A 24,800-nucleotide genomic window follows, 5' to 3' on the forward strand; every position below is an offset into this window, starting at 1 on the left:
GTGGTTCCTTCTAATTCTTCATACCAATTCAAATGTCAACCTTAAATGTGGACTTTGCCAACAAGATCAAAACTGGTTCCCCTGGGGCGCCTGGGTGGCTCAGTGGGTTAAAGCTCTGCCTTCGGCTCAGGTCATGATCCCAGGGTCCTGGGATCAAGACCCACATCGGGTTCTCTGCTCAGCAGGGAGCCTGCTTCCCTTCCTCTCTCTCCGCCTGCCTCTCTGCCTACTTGTGATCTCTGTCAAATAAATAAATAAAATCTTTAAAAAAAAAAATCATCAAGTCCAAACCATCACCTCATAAAAGAAAAACAAAGACCCAGAGAAGTTAAAACATTTAGCCAAATCACAGAGTATGGCCACTCAGGAATTAAATTCGTATCACATGATTTCTTCATTCAAGAATTTCCAGGGATGCCTGGGTGGCTCAGCTGGTTAAGCGTCTGCCTTTGGTTCAGGTCATAATATTGGGCCCCATGTCAGCGGGGAGCCTGCTTTTCCCTTTCCTCCCTGCTGGAGCTCACTCTCAAATAATTTTTTACATCTTTAAAAAAAAAAAAAGAATTTACATTCTTGGGATACCTGGCTGACTGAGTCAGAAAAGCTTGTGGCTCTTGATCTCAGGGTCATGAATTCAAGCCCCATTTTGGGTTCAGAGATTACTTAAATAAACTTTTTAAAATTTTTTCTAAAAATTTACATTCTCGGGCACCTGGGTGGCTCAGTGGGTTAAAGCCTCTGCCTTCGCCTCGGGTCATGATCCCAGGGTTCTGGGATTGAGCCCCACATCGGGCTCTCTGCTCAGCAGGGAGCCTGCTTCCCTCTCTCTCTGCCTGCCTCTCTATCTCTGTGAAATAAATAAATAAAATCTTAAAAAAAAAATCCTTAAAAATTTACATTCTCTTATTCAATACATACAAAATGCTTCCCATCTACCCCAATTTCTTTAAGTCACCCATGATATCAACAATGCCAAGTCAGAAGTGGAAGAAGACAAAAATGAAGTGGCAAAATAAAAAGCCAATATATACTTTCACTTCCTTCCAACCTCAAACCTTCTTTCAAAAGAAATTGACCAAAAAAATCTATGGGCATCTGGCTGGATCAGTCAGTAGAGCCTGCAACTCTTGATCTCGGGGTCGTTAAGTGCGAGTCCCACACTGGGTTCGGAAATTACTTAAAAATAAAATCTTTAAAAAAAAAATCCAGCCCTACCCTCAAAGATTAATCTTATCTAAATCCAAACTAAAGATAAAGAAGAGTTTCATGGTTTCAGTATGCAGGAGATTCAGGAAGAAAAGAATTTTAGGAACTGTGATTCTTGTGTCAGCACATCAAAAATATCTATGAATATCATATATTTAGGGAGCACTGTTATTCAGCCAAAATTTCTCAGGCACAAGCTCCATCAACCTCATATCTCACTCAGTTTGTTTCCAGAGGATGTTAAACATTTACATTTACAGATTTTCACAGAGACCAGTTAAACAAACAAGGCTGAAGACTGTCTGAAAGTAGTTGCTCCAATTCCAAAGGCTTGATTAAGGTATAGACAGACATGACATCTCTAGAAAAGCACTCAATCTCAGGTTACTGGGGCTGTTCACCATCTGTTAATTCAGATGAAACTCTCCTTCCATAAATCAGCCCCCTGGGATACATGCAGGAGTACTGATAGTGAAGTGAAGGAGACTTGTAGAGAACCTATTTGAAAACGTGAACCTATCTGCAAAATTGAAATCCCAATTTACACTATGACCACCAGGACCACAGAAGGATATGCTCTATAAAGAACATAAAATTGACTGTATTAAATCACTTAAGCACTGAAGGGTAAGAATATGACCTCTGGAGCCAGACTACTTATGTTTGAGTCTACCATTTGCTCTATGATTTTGGGTAAATGCTTAATCTCTTACCTAAAATTTCTCAACAGGAGTATAAGGATAATAATGACAGGGGCACCTGGATGGCTCAGTCAGTTAACGCCTTGGGCTGGAGTCATAATCCTGGGGTCCTGGGATGGAGCACCTGCTCCTTCCTCTCTCTCTGCCCCTCCCCGCCAACTTGAGCTCACACACACATGCACACTCTCTCTCAATAAGTAAAATATTTAATAATAATAATAAAGATCATAATACCTACCCTCACAGGAGTTATTGTGAGAATTAAATGAGTTGCCTATAAAGCACTTAGAACAATGCCTGGAATACAGCATCAGCTGCTGCTAGTGTTACTACTACCACCTAATCCCATTACTAGACTATCAGTTCTCTCAAGTGGCTCAAATACAAGCTAGTGTCCTAGCCAGATCATGCAATTTTAATGTTCCTGAATCAACGATTCAATATACCAAATTCAAACAACAGCTCTACAAAACACAGCCTCAAGTCTTCCTTTTAAATCATTTACTTATCAAACAAAATTCTCACAAGTATTAATCAACAGCAAAAGTTTACTTGTCTCCAAGAAATCTATGAATTATCACTATGATATGGAACTTCTGAAAAATCTTACACTTGAAATGAATCTTTTTCATTTTATTTTTAATTACAAATTAAGGGTGCCTGGGTGGCTCAGTCATTAAGTGTCTGCCTTAGGGTCAGGTCATGATCCCAGAGTCCTGGGATGGAGCCCTACATCCAGCTCCCTGCTCAGCGGGAAGCCTGCTTTTTTCCCTCTCCTGCTCTCCCTGCTTGTGCTCTTTCTCTGTCAAATAAATAAATAAAATCTTTAGAAAAAAAAATTAAACTCTGACCTTACAGATCAGATTAGTAAGTCTAGATCCATATATAGTAATAAAACATACTGAACCTTTTATTAATATATTTACTATTAATCTGCTAATCTGCTCTTGTAAAGATTTTAATCAAAAAAAAAAAGAATAAATGTTCAACATCTTTAGTTATCTGAAAAATGCAAATAAAAATCATTCTAAGACATTTTATGCCCACTAGACTGGCAAAAAAAAAAAAAACAAAGAAACTAACAACTCAGTTGGTGGCAATGATAGGCAGCAACCGGACCTCATACACTGCTAGTGGATAATCATTTGGCAATTTCTTACAGTTAAACATAAATCTACCCTGTGATGCAACAATTCCACTCTTAGGTAGTCGACCAAAAGAAATGAAACATATGTTCACAAAAAGACCTGTACAAGAATGTTAATAGCACCCTTATTCCTAACAGACAAAAATTGGAAATAACACAAATGTCTATCAACAGGACAACAGAAAAACAAAGTGTGGTATTTATAAAATGGAATACTGTGCGACCTGGGAAGTTATCTGTTGTCTACACTAATGATTTGAATTACTTAATGAGGATGTCTATTTTCAAGTTCTGTCTCATTTTAAAATGTATTTTAATCCGTCGTTGAAGATCATTTTTATTCTGAAAATAACCTTGTTTAGTAACTCACTTGAGTTTTTTTTGCCACAAGATAAAATTTCTGAGAAATTTTTTAGTCGGTGCTTTTAAGCAGCAAATGACACCTGGCCGACTCAGACGGTAGAGCATGCAAGCCTTGATCTCGGGGACTGTGAGTTCAAGCCCTACACAGGGTGTAGAGATTGCTCAAAAATAAAAATCTTGGCACACCTGGGTGGCTCAGTGGGTTAAAGCCCCTGCCTTCTGCTTAGGTCATGATCCCAGGATCCTGGGATGGAGCCCCACATTGGGCTCTCTGCTCAGCAGGGAGCCTGCTTCCCTTCCTCTCTCCCTGCCTACTTGTGATCTCTGTCAAATAAATAAATAAAATCTTTAAGGGGCGCCTGGGTGGCTCAGTGGGTTAAAGCCTCTGCCTGTAGCTCAGGTCGTGATCCCGGGGTCCTGGGATCGAGTCCCGCATCGGGCTCTCTGCTTCGGCGGGGAGCCTGCTTCCTCCTCTCTCTCTCTGCCTGCATCTCTCCTACTTGTGATCTCTGTCTGTCAAATAAATAAATAAAATCTATAAAAAAAAATCATAAAAAAAAAATAAAAATAAAATCTTTAAAAAAGTAAAAATAAAAATAAAAAAATTTAAAAACTTTTGGAAAAAAGGTCATTGCAGAGGGTATGTGCTATGGTGAGTGCTGTGAAATGTGTAAGCTTGATGATTGACAGACCTGTACCCCTAGGGCAAATAATACATTATATGTTAATAAAAATAATTAAAAAAAAAAAGAAAAACAAAAAAATTAATTTAATTTAAAAAGAGAGAGAGAGGGACAAATAAATCTCAGGGTTTTATTAAGTAATACTACTTTTATTAAGTGAAACTCTTAAATGTATGTGTACATGTATTTTTTTTTTCTTATGTTTTCTTGGTACATGTTCCTCCTGAATGTTCCCTCCAGAAATCATCCATTTAGATATAAAAAAGAAGACTCACTTAAAATGGCTACTTCATAGGAAACCATGTCTTAGGGAGATACAAATTGGACTTGAGGTAAATTGGATACTTAAACTGTGGTCTAGGGATGGTTTAAATGGCATTATGTTTAAAAGGGCATACAATTGCTCCATTTCCTTAACAAAAAAATATACAAAACAAAGTGAATCTCAAAAATATGTTAAAGACAAGAAGCCAGATAAAGAGTATATATTCCATTTATATGAAATTCAAGAACAGACAAAATCAGAAAGCAGTGGCAGGGAGGGAGGGCAAAACAAAATTGAAAGAGGGGTGCCTGGGTGGCTCAGTGGGTTAAGCCTCTGCCTTCGGCTCAGGTCATGATCTCAGGGTCCTGGAATGGAGCCCCACATTGGGGGAGTGGGGGGGCGGTCTGTGCTCAGCAGGGAGCCTGCTTCCCCCTCTCTCTCTGCCTGCCTCTCTGCCTACTTGTGATCTCTGTCTGTCAAATAAATAAATAAAATCTTTAAAAAAAAAATTGAAAGGGACATTACTGCTCAGCAGAAAGTCTGTCTCTCTCCCTCTCTTTACCCCTCCCCACTGCTCATTCTCCTTAAATCAATAAAATCTAAAGAAAAAAAACAGGTACATTAAACTTTCTGCTGATCATTTATGTAAATTAAGTCACAGCTCTGAATATTATCCATCCCTAAATTCCACATAAAAATTAGAGACAACTCAGGGTGCCTGGGTGGCTCAGTGGGTTAAGCCTCTGCCTTCGGCTCGGGTCATGATCCCAGGGTCCTGGGATTGAGCCCCACATTGGGCTCTCTGCTCAGCAGGGAGCCTGCTTCCCTCCCCTTCTCTCTGCCTGCCTCTCTGCCTACTTGTGATCTCTCTCTCTTTCAAATAAATAAAATCTTAAAAAAAAAAATTAGAGACCATTCAAAAAGAAAAAGAAAAACGGCAAAGAACAGGAATATAACTTCACTTAAAGGAAATACTTAAAGGCTAATGATAATATTTAAAATGTTCCACTAATGATAAAATAAAAATTTCAGAAACCAGTTAATATTTTCTCCCTATCAAATTAGCAAATATTTTTAAATGATAACACTGCTGACAAGGGTATATATCTCAACCTCATACACCGTTAATGGAAACATAAATTTGTACAACCTTTCTAGAAAGGAATTATGCAGTTTTGCTCTAAGAACCTTCAGAAATGTATACCTTAACTTGATAATTCCACTTATAGAAATCTATCTTAACATTATAGAAATGTGGACAAAGATCTGTGTTTAGCAATATTCAATGATGTTTTGTCTATAATAATTGGAAATTAATAATCTGAATGTGAAACTATGGAAATCCCTTGTATAAATGATGATATATCCTTTAATGGAATATTCCTCAGCTGTTTTAAACGGTTTTCAAATAATTATAATGATATTAAAATGTATGTTTAAAAAAAAGGCAGGTTCCAGGGGTGCCTAGGTGGTTTAGTCAGTTAAGTGACCATCTCCTGGTCTTGGTCTCAGGGTCATGGGTTCAAGCTCTGCATTGGGCTCGATGCCCAGTGCGGAGCCTTTAAAAAAAAAAAAAAAAAAAAAAAGAAGTTCCAAAATTATGTGTTCAATAAAAATCTGCATGAGGAAAAAATAGATAATAAATGTTAATGTCATTTAAAAATATAATGAAGGGTCAGAGCACCTGCGTGGCTTACTGGGTTGAGTGCCCAGCTCCTGATTTCAGCTCTGGTCATGCTCTGGGTGGTGGGATCAAGCCCTGCCTTGAGCCTTTCATCGGGCTGCACCCTCAGAGTAGAGTTAACCTGCGATTCACTCTCTCCTTCTGCCCTTTCCCTCACTCACGTGTATGAATGTACATATACTCTCTCACAAAATAAATAAATAAAATCTTTTAAAAAAGAATGAAGGGTCAATATCATAGAAACTATGATTATATTTCAGTGTCTGGGCTTTCTTGTAAAAGCACAAGTGATATCCCACACTAACTACATCTACTGGGGAGAGGGGGGAGACCAAAAGAGTAAGAAGCTTCATTGAAGGAACACATCATTAGTATTATTTCAGATACAAATAGCCAACTTATCAAAGGAAGTCAAAATCCTTCAAGGTATGTCAACAAATCTATAAGAAAAGGCTACAGAATTCAATATAATGCAAATATAAACCAATCATGTTTCATTTGAATTAGAGAAAATTAGGTGATTTCATTATTTTGCATAGGACTAAACTCAGGCACAGCCAGAAGTCAAGCCAGCAACCTGCCTTCCCAGGAAATTAGTTCTTACTTGGCAAAGTACTGCCCTCATATTCTAAAAGAGCAGAACTCCACAAAGAGAAATGAAACACACAAAATTCAAATACCATGTAAAAGATGTATACTTTTCCCTTTGTTCCTAAGAACTCCAAAAAGAAAATATAATGCCTATTAAAACATATGGAAAAAGAGCTCAATTTAGAGTTAAATGTTTTTGTTTTTTTTTTTTTTTTTAAGATTTACTTGAGGCACCTGGGTGGCTCAGTTGGTTAAGCGGCTGCATTCAGCCCAGGTCATGATCCTGGAGTCCCTGCTTCTTCCTTTCCCCTTCTCATACTGCCTCTCTATCTTTTATTCTCTCTCTCTCAAATAACAAAATCTTTTCAAAAAATAAAATTAAATTTAAAAAGACTTACTTGAAAAAGAGAGAGAGAGAGAAGGGGAGGCAGAGGGAGAGAGAGAATCTCAAGCAGACTCTCCACTGAGCTCAGAGCCCCAACCCAAGGCTGGATCTTACAACCCATGAGATCAGGACCTGAGTGGAAGTTAAGAGTTGGTTACTTAACCAACTGAGCCATCCAAAAGCCCCAGTTAAATGTTCTTTAAACAAAGAATCAGTTTAGGGGCATCTGGGTGACTCAGTGGGTTAAGCCTCTGCCTTTGGCTCAGGTCATGATCTCAGAGTCCTGGGATTGAGCCCTGCATCAGGCTCTCTACTCAGCTGGGAGCCTGTTTCCCCCTTCTTTCTGCCTGCCTCCTCTGCCTACTCGTGATCTCTCTGTCAAATAAATAAATAAAAATCTTAAAAAAAAAAGAATCAGTTTATCTGAAAATGCTAAGTAAATCACACAAACTGTAAAAGAATTACATTTATATTATATTTTAAATGAAAAGGAAAATACCATGCTATTTCTCAACTTCAACTAAGATTACATGGGAAAGAAAACTATGATATTAGTTATCATTAGTTATAATGATTTTGAATTTACCAAAGTTAATTAAAATCCTTAAAATTTTTCCTCTATAATGTTTTTAATCATCACTATAGAACATTTCCTTGAATTTCCAATTTAAATAATAAGGCCTTAGTATTTTATTTTCCCTCAGGAAAAGGCTATGTGCTTAATTCAAAAGTGTCTTCTTTAAATAAAAAGGTACTAGGCTAGGTGAGTTCAAGAGGGGAGGGGCACCTGGGTGGCTCAGTCAGTTAAGCCTCTGACCCTCGATTTCAGTTCAAGTCCTGATCTCCGGGGTCCCCAGGATCAAGACCCCATGTGTGTCATCCCCACTCAGCAGGCAGTCAGCTAGAGATTCTCTCTCTCTCTCTCCCTCTGCTCATGCTTGCACACATGCTTTTTCCCTCTAAAATAAATAAATCTTGGGATGCCTGGGTGGCTCGGTTGGTTAAGCTTCTACCTTCAGCTCAGGTCACAATCCCAGAGTCTTGGGATCAACCCCTGCATCAGGCACCTTGATCAGTGGTGAGCCTTCTCCTCCTTCTGCCTGCTCTGCAGGTAGCTCTCCCTGCTTGCGTGTGCGCTCTCTCTCACACACAAATAAGTAAATTATTTTAAAAATAGAGTAAATCTTAAGAAAAAACACAAAATAAAAAAATAAAGAGGGAGGTAGGGGGAGTAGGGGGAAAAGAGGGGGAAAAAAAGAAGGGGTATAATAGAAACTATTCTTCCCTTAAGTAAGATGTTTAAAAATCTGACCCTGATTTCCATTAAAGGTCCAAAACTGAAGCTTCTATAGAACTATGGACACAAGGGTGCACTGTCAGGAGAAAAATGACACCTGAACTTCATTCAATGTCCAAGTATGAAACAATGTAAGGATGAAATTATACAATCATATATTTAGATCAGTGGACTCATTTATAAACCATTCCCGCAACTCCTAAATGCTTCCCTTGGCCCCACGACCCCAACTGCCACACTAGACCAAAAGGCCAACAAACTGCTACTTGGAAGAATTAGTAACAAAGCAGAATAGTTTATTAAACTTTTGTAACAAAGGTCCCTGGCTGGCTACATAATAATAGGCAAATGACCCCATTTTTTAATTGGGCAAGGGATCCAAAAAACATTTCTCCAAAGAAGATAAACAGGCAATAAGCCCATGAAAAAATTCTCATTAGCCATCAGGGAAATTCAAAGGAATACCACAACGAGTTGTCCCTTCACATCTACTAGGATAGCTATAATAAAAAACCAAAAGTAGTAACAAGTGTAGGTGAGGATGTGGAATGCTCTCTGGAATGCTCACTGCCTCTCTTGGTGGAAATATAAAATGGCATATATAGCTGCTTTGGAAAACTGAGTTACCATATAAACCAGCAATTCTACTACTACTAGAGATACACCCAAAAAAATAAGGGGACCCCTGGATGGCTTGGTTGGTTAGGCCACTGACCCTTGGTTTCCATCAGGGTTATGATCTCATGGGTCGCAGGATGGAGCCCCAGTCAGGCTCTGCACCCGGTGGGGAGTGTGCTTAGGGTTCTCTCTTTCTGCCTCCCGCGTGTGCGAGCTTGCTCTCTCTCAAATAAATAAATAAATCTTAAAAAAAAAATGAAAACACATGTCCATATAAAAACTGGTACAGAGGCGCCTGGGTGGCTCAATGAGTTAAAGCCTCTGCCTTCGGCACAGGTCGTGATCCCAGGGTCCTGGGATTGAGCCCCACATCATTGCATCAGGCTTTCTGCTCAGCAGGGAGCCTGTTTCCCCTTCTCTCTCTGCCTGCCTGTCAAATAAATAAATAAAATCTTAAAAAAAAAAAAAAAACTTGTACAGGAATGCTCATAGCAGCTTTGTGTGAACAGCCAAAAACTGGAAAAAAAATCCAATGTCTATCAACAAGAGATTTTTTAAATTGTGATATAACTATATATTGGAATACTACTCCACAATAAAAAGGAATAAACTCCTGATGCACAAAATAACATGGATAAATCTCAAATAAATTAGGTTGAGAGAAAGAAGCCAGACCTCCCTATCAAAAAAAGTACGTACTACAGTTATCTTTACATAAAATTCTAGAAAATGCAGATAATCTATGACAGATTAGTGGTTACCTCTAAGGGTGGAAAGGGAGAGATAGATTATAAACAGGCACAAGGAAACCTTTAGAATGGTTAAGTATGTTCCTTATCTTGATTGTGGTGGATATATAGGTAAAAACCCATCAAACCGTATACCTAAAACATCTGCAATTTCATTGTATGTCAATTATACCTGAATAAAGCTACCCAAAAGAGAGGAAAAAGAATGCATACACCATGTTGGGGGAAACAGAAGTATACTAGGGTTTCTAAAATGGCACATTTGGGTAAGGAAAAGACAGAAAAAGTAGGCTAAGAGCGTTTAAGGACGAACCTTTTTAAAAGTCAAAATAGTAAAAAAAAAAAAATAATAAAATACAATTTTTTTAAAAAGTCAAAATAGTATCTAATCCCTATATGATAATAGCTGAATATTCAATATCCACTGACAGAGCAAATAGTCAAAATAACCAAAGCTTCTATGAATTCAGTCTAACCTTCAAAATAAAAAATTTAATTCACCTCAACATTTATATAATATAGATAACATATGCATATGCATATATATATAAAAGTAGTAAGTTCTAAGTATATATATATATTTTAAGTATAATTATATTTTTAGAATTACTACTTTTGTCTACTACTGACTACTTTTTGTCAGATAACATTTGATGAGCAAATGAATTAACTGTACAAAACATCCACCCCAATTCAAAGATTTGCAGATTGAGAACTGCCACACTATGTTAAGGATACTCAATGCCACGGAGATTCGATACTTTAAATACTAGCTTAAAAAAAACCCGAAGTAGGGGGCGCCTGGGTGGCTCAGTGGGTTGAGCCTCTGCCTTCGGCTCAGGTCATGATCCCGGGGTCCTGGGATCGAGCCCCACGTCAGGCTCTCTGCTCAGTGGGGAGCCTGCTTCCTCCTCTCTCTCTGCTGCCTCTCTGCCTACTTGTGATCTCTGTCAAATAAATAAATAAAATCTTTAAAAAAAAAAGATTCCTCAAAAAAAAAAAACCAAAAAAAAAACCCCGAAGTCAAATGTAATGAAAAATTTATCTAACAGTTTCCACAGCTATGCTTCATAAACCAAAAGAATTTAGGAATTAGTTATAACATTGCTAATCTGGGTGTAAATAATTAAGAATTTTACTGTGACTTAAAGGCAAAAAATATAACTGAATTAAAAGAAAGATCCAAGTTATTCAACAGATGGGACTAAAAATAAGACAAGAGAGTCAAGAACTCAAGATTGAAGTTTAAGTCTCTGAAGTCAACCTAATATTAGATTTCTCTGTGTTGCTGGCTTCCCTGACTTTGCCTTTATTCAGGAGCCAAGCAGTTTTCCACAGCTTTCAATCCTTCTTCCTCCCTAAATAACTGGAAAAGAATCTGATAATCATTTTCCTAATTAACTACATGTACCTTACTATAAACAAGTTACCACAATTAAAATTTTGCTATCTAATCAGAGAACTCAGGACTTTGATCCTGATTAGGAGAACATAAGGAATCAGCCAGCGAGGAGCAACAGAGATTTGGTGGTGAGAGAAGGGGAAGTCACTGAACACTAATTATTAATACACCAGCTCCTTGGTAACCCATTTAGATGACAGGGGGTCTCTTCCCACTCCTTAATCCCAGACTTCACTGGGAAGGGCAAGTGGTATGGTTTGGCCTAGGGACAATTGCTAGGGACCTATTCGGAAGAGCTACAGAAGCAGAGACAAGTGTCGAGCCTTCTAATTCGACATGGTCCTGCCCAGGCTCCTATCCTCTAGGACTAGCAATTCTCAAGTCTATTCACTTGCATTGTGACCTGCTTTCCTGAGTGGAAGATAACAAAGGAAGAGTCAGGGCAAGCAGTGGAAACTGCACAGAACAAAAAATACGTCCATGGGAGAATGCTGCAAATAAGATCATCCTCCTTTACATATGTCACTCTAGGAAAACTGCCAAAGAGTGGCTCACTACTCTAGACATACTTCCTACAGATCCTCCAGACTCCTCCTTAAACACATGTCCGTATTCTCCTCATTCTTCCTTAGTTTCAATCCTTCTTTTGCCCCAAGATTTCCAACTGTGGATATTTCACACTCTCAAAAATACATAGCAGTATCATAAGGACATCCTACTTATCAGAACCAGTGCCTCACATCTGAACAAGTATCCTAAGGCTTTATATAGTATTTCTAACTTTAATAATGAAATTTCCAATAGGTTGTATTACTGAAACAAATTCTCTTGGCAAACAAAAGGATTTATTTTAATGTCAAGATTAAAAAAATAATAAGATAGCAAAATTCTTTTTGAATATTTAAGGAGTACAACTGTTTCCACTCTCTTTAGCCCTATCAAGGAACCATGTATCAGAGTTCAGAAACTGGGAGAATTCAAGAGCCGTTCTGTGGAAATCAAAATCTATCAAACACAATAGATGTTGTGGCAAGCCCAAAATAAAATGCTGGTTTTCAAGTACTCTATTAAATAAACAACTTTTTTTTAAGGTGATACGTTTACCAAGGGACTTTTCCTGATAAAAGTAGTTCTCTCAGCAAACTGAAAACCGGACATGTTTCTCTACTTTTTTTTTTTTTTTTAAGATTTTATTTATTTATTTGACAGACAGAGATCACAAGTAGGCAGAGAGGCAGGCAGAGAGAGAGGAGGAAGCAGTCTCCCCGCTGAGCGGAGAGCCCGACGTGGGGCTCGATCCCAGGACTCTGGGATCATGACCTGAGCCGAAGGCAGAGGCTTTAACCTACTGAGCCACCCAGGCGCCCCTGTTTCTCTACTTTTATGAACTAGATTTTTCAGGCACCAAAGTTTCCATTAGGATTTACTGTATAAAGGCTAGAAGCAGAGAGAGTAGATCAGAAGCTACTAATAAAAGAGGAGAAAACGCTACTGAAATAGAAAATAAATTTAATTAACTAGTGTTAATTGAACTTCTACTTTTTAAAATCATTTACTTGAATTTTCTTTGATACATGAAATTAAGTCTCACTAAATTGTACAGTCTGGAACATAAAGTTTCTTTGGGATTTAAAAACCACCATTCATTCAACTACAGATTAACAAATCTCACTGTAAAGTAAGTTGAGCAATCAGAGCTATTCATAGATAAGTGTGATTAAATTATGGGCGAATAATAAGTCGACTGAATAAAGTCCATTTACTAAGAAGCAAGTAATAAAACTGGTCAAATGTTCACAAAGAATGAACTTTCATATTTTCCCACACTCAATTATGAAGATTTTACATTCCTCCATCAGTCAGTAAAAAACTGAATGATCTCTACAAATGTGCCCACCAACTGCACAGGGACTTACAGAACGACCATTTTGGTGGTAGGAATACTCCATGTAATGCAATGCAAGGAATTCAAAAGCTTTCATCCTTGGAAACTTTGTCATAAGAATCAGTAATTTTATTCTGTGAAAAGACTGCTTATGTTTTTCAATTCAAATATGTAATGATTTTATGTTTTGTAGTCTTCGAAACAAAAATTGAAATTTTAATGAAACATAAAAATCTGAGAGAAATTATTTTTGAGAGACAAATTATGTTAAAAAATCCTAATGTGGGTGGCTCAGAAAGTTAAGCATCTGCCTTCGGCTCAGGTTATGATCCCAGGGTCCTGGGGATCCAGCCCCGATTCAGGCTCCTTGTTCAGCAAGGGTCTGCTTTTCCGTCCCCCCCCCACCTTCGCTCGTGTACTCTCTCTCCCTCCCTCTCTCCTCTCTCTCAAATAAATTTTTTTAAAAAATCCTAATGCAAAGCTACACCAAGAGTTTCTTTACAATTTCATAAAACATTAATGAAAGGGTTACATAAATCCCTTGGATTAAAAATTTTAAGAACTGCAAGAATCTCTGTTTTCTATACTGCTTTCTCAGTTCTTATATCCACAAAAACTAACATAAATCAACTCTTCCTAAATATAAACCATCTAGGTTTTTATAGAAGAAAAATCAAACCAAAGAGAGCATAGAAAATACATATATATTCTTAATACAGCTTTAAAAAGTTACTGTAGATTACACTTAAATCCCTCAAACAAGTTAAATGTACAACACATGCCACATACAGTTCATTCTCAAGGGAGAAAAACATCAAAACAAAAGCTCCTGCTTAATAAACAATTTACTTTGTAGTTAGGCCTCTATCCCAGGTGCATTTTACTGTGGATTATTACCACTTTCTTCGCTCTTCTGAAACCTAGAAATCTAAAATACCAAAGTATATCTGTTTCCCTTAAAAATTCCTTTATATTATATGTTTTGTATTAATGTAAGGCCACGAGAAGCTTTAAATAACTTTCACTCTTTTAAAAAGGAAACACTCCTTTGCTTTTCTCCTTTGAAATAGGTCTTATTTTTTGCTTATTTTCTATACATGAACTCTTCTCAAACCAGTCCATTTCAGCATTAGTTGTTTACTGCCAACATGTCTATGTATACTTGGGTTTTTTACAAACAGTGCTTTAGTACAGTGGTATAAAAAGAAAGGATAAACAAGAAGGCATAAGTGAAACAAAGGTGTACCACATCTAAGAAACACCACTCGATTTCATTTCTCTGCCTCACATTTCCTTAAGTCCTCATACCAAAGATTCTCAGTATCTAAAAAGAGGCACAACACAGTATGTGATAAAGCAAACATAAGAGAAACCGAATCAGAAGAAGAAATGTAATAGAATGTCTCCACCGGAGACAAATTACCAAAAAAAGAAAAATAAAGACATAAATAATAAACCCAGTCCTAAAAACCCCCTCCTGAAGGGTCACTTTTGCTGCATTGCATGGCTCAAAACAGTTTTTTAAACTCTTTTGCCTGTAAGAAATACATTTTACATCGTGACCTAGAACACACACATATGAGAAAAATGTCCCAAATAATACTTTTCCTTACCAAGGAAACTGCAATTCTGTTCTATTTCACTTTATTTTCAAGCCACGGTAACCCACTAACTTGATTTTATAAATTACTAATAAATCATGATCTACAGTTTGAAAAACACAGGCTTCTCAGAGGGTATCCCTTATATTGGGATCATTTTGGCAATCTGCCTCTACTTGTCTCTAGCAGGAGACACAGATATTTTAAGGTTGCTACATTATTATTGTTTTCATGGAAGCAACTGGTTTTTAAAGTGTGATCCTCTGACCAACATAAGCATCACCTGATATAAATGCAAATTCACAGGACCCACTCCAAACTTACTGAATTAGAAACTCTGGAGGGGGCCAGCAGTCTGTATTTTAGCAAGCCCAAAATGTTTCTGGTGCAAACTAAAGTTTGAGAACCACAGCATAAAAAATCCCTGGTCTTTTTCCTCTATTTAACAATCCAGTCAGTAAGTACCCAGGGCTCACTCCATGGCAGCCACTATTCTCAAAGTTCTACAAATATTAACTCATGTGAAAAAACAACCCTATGTAATAGAGACTATTATTAATCCCTATTATACAGACGAGGAAACTTGCACAGAGAGGTTAAACTGTCCAAGCTAAGTGGTGGAACTTGAATTCAAATTTATTTGTAGTTTGGCCAGGGTGTGTCCATCCTTTCATGACTCCCCTCTTTCTGATCAAGTCCCCCGTTTTACTCCCTTAGTTTTAGCTACTCCTCTCCTTTTCCCTTTCAAATTCACCATTCTGTCAACGTCCTCATTTTCTAATCACTGGTGTCATTCTAAAACACTTTTTTTTCCCCCCCTAAAGCACTGGAACGCAAGCCACTTAACCCTTTTAGGAGCTTTTTCTCTTACACCTTAGTATACGAAGCCAAAGTTTCTTCTATTTCTTTAGTCCTTAAAATCTACTAATGGCCACACTCCTACCTACTATTCTGGCCAGTTTCCACAAGACCACCACTCTCTTCCTGACCAACTTTCTCGCTCCCTCCAACTACGCCCTATCTACTACGCGCTTCCTACAAGGAAATTATTTCTCCCCGCCCACCCCTGTGTCATTTTGCCTGACTTCTCTCCAACTGAGACAACTTCCACTCCCCAGTAGACCTCTCACCCTAGTATAGAATCCGAGCTACTCCTCGAGGATCCCTGATCCCCCGCGGATCGTCAGACCAGGAGCTCCCAGTCCAGTCTTGGGTATCCCATCCCAGACCAGCAGTGGGGGCAGGGCGCTCCGGTTCAACCCCAGCTGTTCAAGGTCTGCACAGGTCCCACCCTCCTAAAACCCGCGGCTCCTGACTCCCCCGGGAGCCCTCCACCCTCCGACAGTTGCCCTCCTCAAGAGGGTCCCCAGCAACCCCCCCCAACCCGCCTTTCCTCGACCCCCTCGCTCGGACCCAGGCCGCTCACTGTCACTCCGAACCCTGACCGCCCTCGGTCTCCCGGCTCCCTCGGACCCCGGCCACTCCCAGTTTCCTGGCCCCCCAGCTCTCCTCGCTCGGGCCGCTCCTGGGATTCCCGGGTTCCTCTGCTCCCTCGCACCCAAGCTGTGCTGGGTACGTATTCCCAAGTCACCCGGTCCTCGGACCAGGTCGTTGCCAGTCACCCCGGGTCACCCCCCCACCCCGGGACCCCGTCCGCTCCCGTCTCCCGAGGGTTTTTACCCCTCACACACCGGCGGCCGCTCAGTGCCCCAGACCCAAGCAGCGGGACGTCCCAAGAGATCTCCAGACCAGAAACACTAGGGTCCGGCCCCAGCCTATCTTGCCAACCCGAACTCCGCCGCCGGGAACCGGGCCATTCTCCCACCAGCCCAGTCAGCGCGAACTCGCCGCAGCCGCCGCCGCCGCCGTCGCCGCCGCCGCCCTGGCCCCGGCCCGACCCGGCTCACAGTCCAAGGCCCCTTCTTCTGGCCTCCGCCTCCGGAGCACCCGAGGTGGAGTTTCCGCCCCGCGACGGCCCCCAGACCCCAAGCCCGCGATACCGGCACTCACCTGACGCTGCCCCCAACCAACTCCAGCTCCACTGCCTCTACCTCGGCCGCCAGTAGCCACCAAGCGCCACCACCTCCCCCATGACAACAGGCCCACCCCATTTCATACTTTCTACCTCTCCATTGGATAGTGGGGAGGCGGCTTTCTGTCCTGATTGGCTGAGAGTAGCCGTCCGTCATAGCTTCCTCACCGCCCCTTTTCCGGGACCCGGTATTAGCCCTCGTTCGGACCTGGAGAGCCCAGGACCAAGCTTTAGTTGTCATTGGTTGATGGTTGGGCAGTTCGAAGTTATGATAGGCTGCCAAAAGCGTCTGTTAAGTCAACTGGCAAGGGATGTGATGGTCATGGTTGGTTCAAGCTTGGGCACAGTTTGGTTGCGCAGTAGAAAGCAAGGAAGGGGCAGACGCTCACAGCCGAGGAGGTTACCCGGGAGGGGTTAACTCTTTGTTGTAGAATTCACGCTGTATACCCATCCCTTTCGCCAATTTCCTTCCTTCAAAGAGAAGTTTATCACTGCTAGTTTATAGGGTAGTACTTAACAAAATACCAACATCAGAGATTGTGTTTAAGGCGTGTTTTCCAACTCCTTGGGAGGAAAGCACTTACACGCATAAAAATTTCTTCTTCTTGAAAGTCCCAAATGCACTCAGTTTCCTTGAAGTTCTTTCCAGAAGTCTCCATGCTAAAGGGCAAAGCACAACCGTTTATTTAGCAGAAATCAGTCGCTTCTGTTGCCAGCAAAACGTCGTTAATAAACTGGAGTGGCATGTTGAGCGTTCTCTAGGTTCCAGACTCACCCCTAGCTGGCTCCTGTCAAGGGACCAAGCAGCCACCATCAGCAAGTTGGGACTAAACGGACCACATCTACCCTTGTGATGCTCTGGAAATGAGAATTCAGTTCCTCCCACCTTCTCCCAACTTGATTTTTATGTTCAGCAGTTCTTAAATAGCCATACTAGATGTGTGTCAGATACTTGAAAAGCTTGTCTTTTTTTTCCCCCAACCTCTCCTCTTCCTAACAGTCTAAATTAGAACCATTGAATGAATTGCAGCCCTTTTCTTACATTGGCACAATGCACAAGAATAAATGATTGCATTTTTTATTCATTTGGGTACAAGTCACAGTATGCATTTTTGAGAAATCTGGTGTTGCTATAAAAACTCTTGTGCTCCTAGAAATATATCCATCATTAGATTTTGCTTTTCTTTTTCATTTCCACCCACTTTTCCTGCTCCTAAATAATAAAATGCTGGCCTGATTACTCTTTAAATGTCTAAGTCAGATTTAAATGTACCTTCCTTACAACTCTACTTATAATGCACAAACCCATGGACCATGAAACATACCCGGGGACGGATTGGGACAGTTAAAGAGGTACCTCGTCACAAGCATTACCTTATGGTTGGGAACTTCCTATGCAACTGAGAATCTGGACTTTAGAAATTTTGTGCTTTGCCCCTTTGTTCTTCCTGCTAACTCTTTGTCCCACATCTCTTCTATTCACTCTTCTGTCCTTTGCAGAGCAAGCTACAAATAGTCTAAAGCTGCACTGCTATCCAGGGGGAAAAAATTGTCTATTTTCTAGCTTATATTTTTAGTCAAATTTGAATAAACCACCTATCACCAAACTAAGCGGGAATTATTCCCCAGTAACTATAACAATAAGGTGTCTTTTCCTGGTTATTTTCCGGAACTTTCCTCCCCCTTCCTTCATCCTCACCTTCCAATTTAGAAATAACCTCCCCTTCAATTCAGTGACTCATAAAAAGCCTGTAAAAGGAAAGTGGAAAAGACAAAATAACTTCAGAGATGTCTGAATCATTCAGTTAAGGGAAAGATCAGACATTGACCATGATAAGGTGGAAGCCAAGACATAAGGCAAGCCTGAGCTAACATCCATAACAAATGAAGTAACATGCAAATGTGAAGATTCCCCAATGAGAAGGAAGTATTCATATGTCATATTCATATGTCCTTTACACAGCCTTTTCATATATTACCAGTTTTCTTCTCTCTAGTCTTGGCAGTATGCCCTACCTACCAATTTTAGAGCAAGTTAGAAGGCAATTAATGTCCTGGCAGATAGGAAACAATTACATCATAGGAGGGCATGGGCATTATTATGGTACTTTGGGTAATAATGGCTCTTGTACAATCACGGTGACTTGGTGCCATAGAGAACATAGAATTATGCCAGTCTCACTAAGAGGACTTGCCATCAAGTTCAGGAACTCAACAAAATTACTATCACAAAACTAGGAATACTGCCACAAAGGTCAGCTATTCATTCTAGCCCATACACTGAAAAAAAAAAAAGCATTCATAAATGTTTTCACTCATACATACATATATACACTTCTACTGCTACCATTCCCTGTGAAAATCAGATAAGAAATGTAAAACAAACATCTTCAACCCAGTAAGAAGAGAAAAAAAAAAATCTTCAAGAAGGGAGGTTTTAAGGAACATTCTTTGATCCACCAAAAAAGCTATTTATTGTGTTATTAAAGTCTGTGCAGGAGGCGCCTGGGTGGCTTAGTTGGTTATGCATCTGCCTTTAGCTCAGGTCATGATCCCAGGGTCCTGAGATTGAGCTCCACATCAGGGCTCTCTGCTCAGCGGAGAGCCTATTTCTCCGTCTCCCTCTGCCTAGTGCTCCCCCTGCTTGTGCTCGCTCTCTGTCAAAAAATAAATAAAAGCTTTAAAAAATAAAATAAAATAAATAAAATTTTGATTTTACACGCGCAAAAAGACCTTCTAAAGTAATTCAGCCAGCCAGACTCTCTTTTCTTTCTGGTGCTATGTCTTCACTACTCTTAAGACCCCACTTTAGAAAGCAAGAGCACTGGAGTTCAGGCGTCTGCTTCTTTGTGTTGTGAGGCTCACAGTGGAGGTGGTGCCGATGATATCTGCTCAGAGCCACTTGAGCAAGACCAGGATAGCAGGTATATTAAAGGCAAAAACAGACTTTATAAATCCTGATTAAGTAGACAATGAAGGACTTGGAGTGATGTCCTGATGTCTAAGGAGTGGCACGATTTGCCCTGGGCTCCAGTGCATGCTGACATTACTTTCTGCCCTCTTTTCCTCACGTCACTTTTCCAAGGGGGCAGAATCCTGGTTTCCTTTCATTGCTCTTTTAGTCCAAGGGGCAATCTCACAAGGGAAAAGCTCTTTTCTGGGGGGTTTTGGGTTTCTCCCACCCCTTCCTTGGATTCTACACACAATTCCAAATGGATTAGAGAAATAAACATCTGGTAGAGAAGAAAAGCATTCAGATAGCAGACAAGTGCAGGAGTTGCCTGCTTCTAGTAGTTGGAAGCAAGCCAAAGTATTTGATAAGAGATAGTTCCCTGAATTAGGGATCCCTGAAGATGAAGACTGACAGGGATGAAGGGATTAGAGAAGGGGGGTTGGAGTGGGGGTTAGGGGAAAGCCAGCAGAGAAGAGAGTAAGGAAAGCTAGACAGAGCCAACAGGCCACAGACTGCGGAGCTGGCTTAGAGTCCTACCCCCCACCACCCTGCTATGGACTTTATACCAGGTTACACAATTACACCAATGGAGTGCAGCCTCTGTCGCTGGCTCAAAGAACCATGTCTGAACTTTACCCTATGGGATCTTTGCTCTACTGCCACCTGGAAGTCCTCCCTGAGCTCCAAAGCCTGCTGCTCTGGCATCAGGGCAAAGCTGACAAGATCTATGCAGCCAACCAACAAGAATATCTTCATTTGATTTTATAAAGGTGACCACTGGCATGAAGCTCTGGAAACTGAAAAGAAAGGGAAACTGTCCAGAAGATGTTTTCACCCTCTCAAACTGGAAAGATACCAACACAGAGAAATGCCAAGCTACTATCCATGCTGGAACAAAGCACTGTGGTTTCAAAGTTCAAGGCTTCTTCCATAGATGGGAAAGATTAAAAAAAAAAAAAGTGAAAATTGGTGTTCTCTCAGACAAAACCATTTGCTTTCCAATGCTAGAGCTCATAAGATTTTTTTTTCAAGATTTTTATTTGTTTGTGAGAGAGAGAGGTGGAGTAGGGGCAGAAGGGGAGGAGAGGGAAAGAATCTGGAGGAGACTCCACAGTGAGCACGGAGCCCGACACATGACTCAGTCTCGCAACCCTGAGATCAGGACCTGAGCTGAAACCAAGAGTTGGATGTTTAACTGACTGAGCCACCCAGGCGCCCCCATATGATTTTTAAATAGCACACCAGACCTCTTCATTATGTAATGCGTGCATTTTCATCCTCAAGAAAAATTTGTATACCCTTTACCCACCTTGCATTTTAGAGATAAGATAGCTTGAGTGCTTATAAAATGGATGGGCCACCTCTCTTAGCTCTGCCTTTATGCTGTTGAATGGAGCCCCCGGTTACTATCACTAGATCTGTGGGTGGACCAGCCATTCTTCCGCAGCAGGGAGTGGGCTTTTGAGCACCATTTAAACTTTTGTCCATCCCTGTTCTACACACAAAGAGTTTCCTGGAAACATGGCTACACTCCAAAGATTTCAGAGAGTAGAATGCCTTCTAGAACTCCACTTTTCCAATCTCTTAGAATTACGTAAGAAAGTAGATTTGAGCTAAGACTCTTTTTTTAAAAAAAGATTTTATTTATTTGACAGATAGAGATCATAAGTAGGCAGAGAGGCAGGCAGAGAGAGGGGGAAGCAGGTTCCCCACCGAGCAGAGAGCCTGATGTGGGGCTCCATCCCAGGACCCTAAGATCATGACCTGAGCCTAAGGCAGAAGCTTAACCCACTGAGCCACCCAGGCACCCCGGAGCTAAGACTCTTGAACCTGAATGTGTTCAAATCCTGGCTCTGCCATTTTTATGAGCTGTGTGACTTTGGGAAATTTGATCCATGTTCCCCAAGCGTCAGTTTCTTCATCTACAAAATGGGATGTGTTAGTTATCTTTTGCTGCATAACAAGTTATCCCCAAATTTAGTAACTTAAATCAACATTTATTATCTCCATTTCTGTGGGTCAGAAATTCTGATGCCCCTTAACTGAGTCTTCTGGCTCTGAGTGTCTTGCAAGGCTTCAGTGATCTGAAGGCTTCGTCGGGATGGATCTGTCCTCAGCTGGCTCACGTCATTGTTGGCAGAAGTCAGTAGCTCATAGGCTTGAGGCTAAGGCCTTACGTCCTCATGAGCCTCGGTGCCTTGACATGAAGGTCTCTCCATAAAGCATCTCAAAACATGGCAGCTTATGTCATTAGAGTAAGCAAGCAAGAGGGCAAGTGGGAGGGCCATTGAGAGAGACTGCTAGCAAGACAGAAGTCATTGTCTTTTGTAATCTAATCACAAAACTGATATCCCATCACTTTGCCACATTCTATTATGCAAGAATATAAATACCAAGAGGAGGCTCATTGGGGCCACTTTAGAATTAGCATACCTTAGAGGTGCCGGGGTGGCTCAGTTGACTAAGCCTCTGACTCTGAATTTCAGCTCAGGTCATGATTTCAGGCTGGTGATATCAGGGTTGGGAGATGGAACCCTCCTGTTGGGCTCCCGCTGGGCGTGGAGCCTGCTTAGAGTTTTCTCTCTCCTTCTCCCTCTGCCCCTCCCCAGCCTCTAAACAACAACAACAACAAAAGAATTAGCCTACCTTAGGAAATAATAATACTTCTCTGTTGGTTTCATTTAAAGATTAAATGAGAGGGGGTGCCTAGGTGGCTCTGTCGGTTAAGGGTCTGCCTACAGCTCTGGTAATGATCCCAGGGTCCCGGGATCGAGCTCCACATTGGGCTCCCTGCTCAGCAGGGAGCTTCTCCTTTTCCCTCTGCCCCAGCCACCTACTTGTGCATGCAGTCTTATCCCTCTCTCTCTCTCAAATAAATAAATAAAATCCTTTAAAAAAAATAAAGATTAAATGAGAGAATGTGTCCAATTCAGGGCCTGGCATATATTATATAACTGGCATATGTAATAACTATTATTACTATTAATATAACAGTACATATAGTAATGTAATGGAATGATTGATTTTCTCCTTTCTAGCTATTAGAGCAAAGCCTTTATGAAGAATAAATGAGATAATCTACATAAGTCAGGAAGTACTGAGCACATAATATGTACTCAGTAGCCATTAGTTGTTATTAACTTCACTTGGAGTGTGTGATAACTGGTTTCCTCTTCAAGCTACTGGATATGCTATGATTACGGTAACTTTTCCAGGATGGATTTATTTTCAAATATTTTGTCTCATTTATCTATGTGTATACCCTACACTTGCCAGACCGTAGTGCTGGATTTGGGGTTCATAAAATATGGCCAACAAAGCTGAACTCCAGCCTAATTTCCTGCCTGCTCTATGCTAAGAAATGTATGCTCAAAATCAGCAAGATGGGCTAATCATGGCTCCAACTCCTCTATGCAGAAGTCTGAGTCTGGCTCCATGGAAGTTCCAGAGAGGGGGTAGTGTTCCCGGAATGAGCAGGGACTTGGCTGTATGGACTTTGTCCCTTTCAAAAAAAAAAAAAAAAAAAAAAAAAAAAAGCTGGTCACTGTGCGGTCTGCTGAGTCAGTCCTTAGCTGAAGATAAGACAAAGGGGATCTCATACACTCTCTGTACATGAGGTAGGACCCCCAAGAGGACTGGGATTGGGAGCAATAAGAACCAAGAGACTAAAAGAAGAGCAGTTTTGCAACATGAAAGTGGGAGGAAGACGGGCACCTGGTTGGATGAGTCCAAAGAGCGTGCAGCCCTTTGTCTCAGGGTCATGAGTTCGAACACCATGTTGGGAGAGGAGATTACTTAAGACAAAATTTTAATAATACTAATTAAAAAAAAGAAAGTGGGAGGAAGAGAGTCTAGTTTGCAATGTGAAAGAAATAGCGCTAGGAGGTTGGAGTGAGCCAGCAGGTCTGGGTCGAAGCTGGCTTCCTTATAAGGAAAGAGGATATGGAGGGTTGGCCTGTGGCCAGAGAAAAGGAGGAACTATAATCAAGGAAACCCCATTATTTTGGCTTTGAATAATTTCTCAGGGTTCACTCATGATTATATGAGAAAAATGGGGGGGGTCCTAGAGTATAAATAATCTTTAAATCAGTAACACTATAGAAAGACAAAGTTCCCAGGGCACCACTCGTCTGATCTCATCTTTTTAGGCCAGGGGTATCTGTTCCCAATCACTGTCTCTCCCCCCAACCCCTTTTCCTCTTGCCCGGTAAGTGTACATGTTCTTTGCTTCTGTCCGTGTTCCCATGAGGAAGAAAAAACAATCCTCCCAAGGAAATGCCTTAGGATCCTTGAGACTGGAACTGTTTCTTGAGGAACGATCACCTTCTCAGCCATTACTGCTGTGGTGCTAGGCCGTTAGAGCTCAATAAATACAGGTGATGACAGTTTACACCTCGGCCTTCACATCAAATCACCTGTGTCGCATGATTTAAACAGGCCCGTGGTGTTTCGGAGATGCTCTAGCCCCGGACCCTTTGCCCCCTGACACGTCCGCAGACATTGCCAGATTTGTGCAGGGAAATATTCAAAGCAGAAGTTGCTGGGAAAGTTCTGTGAGGTTCGAGGAGAGGTGTGTAGCAACATCAAGTTCCCCTTCCTGTGACTGTTGTCTTCTCTCCTTCTAACTCTGTGTTTCCTCTGTGTTTGAGAAAGAGGAGACTTGCCAGTTTCGAGAACTTTCAGTAGCCAGAGAAAACCTCTGCTGGCTCCTCTGCGGGATGGCCAATTTTAGAAAGGAAAGAAGGGGTGGGGAGGTGAGGACTTGCCCCCCGGAAGCCTGACTACACAATGGGGATGGTGTCTTTATTTACTCAGCCCTTTCCTACAGGCAGCCAGAACAGCGGCCATTTCATTTTGCACTCAGGAAGTGTATTCAGTGGTAGGCTTTCTCTCTTTTCCTGTTAGTTTCCTGCAAGAGGACATCAGTGTCTTCTCAGGGCAGCAGCTGATAAGAATGATGTTGTTGTTCAGGAGGAGACAGACAAACATATTTCCCGTCTCAGACCCAGACCCTTCCAAGGGCACAGAGAACTGGGCTTGGGTGTGGAAACTGAAGAACCCGAAGGGCATGCCTATTTCCCTGGTGCCGTCTTCCTCCCTGACGCACTCTCTCTAGTAGGTCACAATAATAACATCCTCCATTTGTATGGAATTTCACACTTTTCCAAGGTAGCGTCCCATTGTACAGAAGCAGCGCTGGGCGCGCTGAATTTGGCACGGCCTCGGAGCTACCTTCTA

At 41.0% G+C, this 24,800-nt stretch overlaps 1 long non-coding RNA gene across 3 annotated transcripts in view; it reads right to left on the minus strand.

The window, feature by feature from the left end:
• The window catches only part of LOC116855079, a 70,471-nt gene extending 53,802 nt beyond the window's left edge, over nt 1–16,669 (minus strand). For all 3 annotated transcript variants that reach the window (XR_004380280.1, XR_004380279.1, XR_004380281.1), the window contains exon 1: nt 16,588–16,669. This is a non-coding gene — a long non-coding RNA (uncharacterized LOC116855079). The remainder of the gene's footprint in view (nt 1–16,587) is intronic.
• Nucleotides 16,670–24,800: the final 8,131 nt, after the last annotated feature.

The sequence above is a fragment of the Lontra canadensis genome, unplaced genomic scaffold, assembly GCF_010015895.1.
Source record: "Lontra canadensis isolate GAN:19392208 unplaced genomic scaffold, GSC_riverotter_1.0 scaffold98, whole genome shotgun sequence".
Classification (NCBI taxonomy): Eukaryota; Metazoa; Chordata; class Mammalia; order Carnivora; family Mustelidae; genus Lontra; species Lontra canadensis.